The sequence below is a fragment of the Ranitomeya imitator genome, chromosome 3 (assembly GCF_032444005.1).
Source record: "Ranitomeya imitator isolate aRanImi1 chromosome 3, aRanImi1.pri, whole genome shotgun sequence".
NCBI classification, from domain to species: Eukaryota; Metazoa; Chordata; class Amphibia; order Anura; family Dendrobatidae; genus Ranitomeya; species Ranitomeya imitator.
The window spans coordinates 358933429-358937763 of record NC_091284.1 but is presented as its reverse complement, the minus strand read 5'-3'; positions in this window follow the sequence as shown (position 1 = coordinate 358937763).

Here is a 4335-nt window from a genome sequence, read left to right as displayed (position 1 = left end):
ATTGTAGGGGTTCCACTCACTCAGCTGCGACGGCTGACACTCAGGAGGCAGGTTCCTTTAAAGTTCACTGGGTTTATTGCTCCATAAACCATATGGCAACACAACAGAAAGCAAATAGCCTTTGGTTCAGGCAAAGAAAAACAAGTGTCCAGTTCATCCGGCTCAGTCCTGAAGCCGTAACACACTCAGGAGAGTTTCACCTCCTCACATATCTACTTGTGTTAAGCATTAGGCTTTCTTTTATATGTCTAACCACACCCAGAACCCATCACATGACCAGACATGTGGTTGTGACATCACCACAGGTCCTGAAACACATATAGGTAGCTATGGTTACATCACAGCAGCAAGCCATCTATAAGACACATATCTCCCATCGATTAGATACCCTTTAGCCACGCTACAGTATGTAATGTTTGTTTTTTTTACGTTTACGCTGGTAACCAGGGTAAACATCGGGTTACTAAGCGCGGCCCTGCACTTAGTAACCCGATGTTTACCCTGGTTACCTGGGGACTTCGGGATCGTTGGTCGCTGGAGAGCGGTCTGTGTGACAGCTCTCCAGCCACCACACAGCGACGCTGCAGCGATCAACATCGTTGTCGTATCGCTGCAGCGTCGTTTCAGTGTGACGGTACCCTTACAGTATTATCCTATTGTATGTGTCCAGGTTGTGCCACCTATCTCCCTTATCTGTGTTTTATCACCTTTTTATCTCCTTGTTGCCTTTTATGGCTTGGTTTTACTAAATACACTGCTCAAAAAATAAAGGTAACACTTGAACAACAGAATATAACTCCAAGTAAAGCAAACTTCTGTGAAATCAAACTGTCCACTTAGGAAGCAACACTGTTTGACAATCAATTTCACATGCTGTTGTGCAAATGGAATAGACAACAGATGGAAATTATTGGCAATTATCAAGACACACTCAATAAAAGGAGTGGTTGTGCAGCCCCTCTGCCTCTGGAAAGAAGACCCCGCAGCATGACACGGGGTCCCGATAGTTGCCATGGTGACCCAATGTCATCATGAGGACATCCAGGTCACCAGACCTAGCAAACTTGATGATCATTCCCAGTGCATGGTTGTCTGTCAGTGCTGTTTCTGCAACATGGGGATGCTGCTTCATCTCCATGCTGTAGAAGCAATCAACCTGCAAGAAATGTACAGTTAGGGCCAGAAATATTTGGACAGTGACACAATTTTCGCGAGTTGGGCTCTGCATGCCACCACATTGGATTTGAAATGAAACCTCTCCAACAGAATTCAAGTGCAGATTGTAACGTTTAATTTGAAGGGTTGAACAAAAATATCTGATAGAAAATGTAGGAATTGTACACATTTCTTTACAAACACTCCACATTTTAGGAGGTCAAAAGTAATTGGACAAATAAACATAACCCAAACAAAATATTTTTATTTTCAATATTTTGTTGCAAATCCTTTGGAGGCAATCACTGCCTTAAGTCTGGAACCCATGGACATCACCAAACGCTGGGTTTCCTCCTTCTTAATGCTTTGCCAGGCCTTTACAGCCGCAGCCTTCAGGTCTTGCTTGTTTGTGGGTCTTTCCGTCTTAAAGGGAACCTGTCACCCCCGTTTTTTGAGATTGAGCTATAAATACTGTTAAATAGGGCCTGCGCTGTGTGTTCCTATAGTGTATGTAGTGTACCCCGATTCCCCATGTATGCTGAGAAATAACTTACCAAAGTCGCCGTTTTCGCCTGTCAATCAGGCTGGTCAGGTCGGGAGGGCGTGGTGACATCGCTGGTTCTTCCTCAGCTTTACGTTGGTGGCGTAGTGGCGTAGTGGTGAAGACACAGCGCGCGATCTGCGCTGTCATCCCTTTCGTCGGTGGGGGCGGCCATCTTCCTGGGGCCGCGCGTGCGCAGATCGAGTGCTCTGCTGCACGGGGCTTCAGGAAAATGGCCGCGGGATGCCGCGCGTGCGCATTAGAGATCGCGGCGGCCATTTTCCCAAAGCCGAGTTTGCATCTCGGCTTTGGGAAAATGGCCGCCGCGATCTCTAATGCGCACGCGCGGCATCCCGCGGCCATTTTCCTGAAGCCCCGTGCAGCAGAGCACTCGATCTGCGCACGCGCGGCCCCAGGAAGATGGCCGCCCCCACCGACGAAAGGGATGACAGCGCAGATCGCGCGCTGTGTCTTCACCACTACGCCACTACGCCACCAACGTAAAGCTGAGGAAGAACCAGCGATGTCACCACGCCCTCCCGACCTGACCAGCCTGATTGACAGGCGAAAACGGCGACTTTGGTAAGTTATTTCTCAGCATACATGGGGAATCGGGGTACACTACATACACTATAGGAACACACAGCGCAGGCCCTATTTAACAGTATTTATAGCTCAATCTCAAAAAACGGGGTGACAGGTTCCCTTTAAGTCTGGATTTGAGCAAGTGAAATGCATGCTCAATTGGGTTTAGATCTGGAGATTGACTTGGCCATTGCAGAATGTTCCACTTTTTGGCACTCATGAACTCCTGGGTAGCTTTGGATGTATGCTTGGGGTCATTGTCCATCTGTACAATGAAGCGTCGTCCAATCAACTTTGCAGCATTTGGCTGAATCTGGGCTGAAAGTATATCCCGGTACACTTCAGAATTCATCCGGCTACTCTTGTCTGCTCTTATGTCATCAATAAACACAAGTGACCCAGTGCCATTGAAAGCCATGCATGCCCATGCCATCACGTTGCCTCCACCATGTTTTACAGAGGATGTGGTGTGCCTTGGATCATGTGCTGTTCCCTTTCTTTTTCAAACTTTTTTCTTCCCATCATTCTGGTACAGGTTGATCTTTGTCTCATCTGTCCATAGAATACTTTTCCAGAACTGAGCTGGCTTCTTGAGGTGTTTTTCTGCAAATTTAACTCTGGCCTGTCTATTTTTGGTATTGATGAATGGTTTGCATCTAGATGTGAACCCTTTGTATTTACTGTCATGGAGTCTTCTCTTTACTGTTGACTTAGAGACAGATACACCTACTTCACTGAGAGTGTTCTGGACTTCAGTTGATGTTGTGAACGGGTTCTTCTTCACCAAATTAAGTATGCGGCGATCATCCATCACTGTTGTCATCCGTGGACGCCCAGGCCTTTTTGAGTTCCCAAGCTCACCAGTCAATTCGTTTTTTCTCAGAATGTACCCAACTGTTGATTTTGCTACTCCAAGCATGTCTGCTATCTCTCTGATGGATTTTTTCTTTTTTTTCAGCCTCAGGATGTTCTGCTTCACCTCAATTGAGAGTTCCTTTGACCGCATGTTGTCTGCTCACAGCAACAGCTTCCAAATGCAAAACCACACACCTGGAATCCACCCCTGACCTTTTAACTACTTCATTGATTACAGGTTAACGAGGGAGACGCCTTCAGAGTTAATTGCAGCCCTTAGAGTCCATTGTCCAATTACTTTTGGTCCCTTGAAAAAGAGGACGCTATGCATTACAGAGCTATGATTCCTAAACCCTTTCTCCAATTTGGATGTGGAAACTATCATATTGCAGCTGGGAGTGTGCACTTTCAGCCCATATTATATATATAATTGTATTTCTGAACATGTTTTTGTAAACAGCTAAAATAACAAAACTTGTGTCACTGTCCAAATATTTCTGGCCCTAACTGTATGTCCCATAGTGGGACAATGTAAAAAAAAGTTCGAAAAAAGTAAAAAAAAATGTTTTAAAAAATTGGAAAAATATACAAAAAAAAATCAAAAATAATGATAAAAAATCAAAAGACATTGTATCTCTAAATAAATATTTGAATGAAAATAAAACAAAAAAAATAAAAGTTCACATATTTGATATCGCTACGTCTGCACCGACACGACCTATAAAACTGATATATATAGTAGGGTAAACCATCAGCACTCAGACAACGGATGCACGCTCCAAGGTCCAAGGATCCAATCGGACACAAACGTATAAGAAAAGAAGAAAAGCAGCATCCATACCAGGTGATGAAAATCCAAAACGTATCTTTATTCTGCCATGGTAAAATACAACGTTTCGGCCAGGTTGGCCTTTGTCAAGTATACACAGAATCAAAAATGGCCATCTTAAATAGTGTGGAGCTCACATGAGCACCAATCACCATCCAGAGGCGGCCTTTATTCAATATACATCAAACTTTGCTTAAATATCTACTGTAATACACATATATCATTGATTACATTTAAATAATGTCGCCACTATTTCCATCACATAAATATATACACACAGAAGGACACAATACTTAAAATCCCATATGTAAACAAACATGTCATACATCGTTGATCCAATGAGTGTATCTGTTGTCAGGTTGCTATGGTG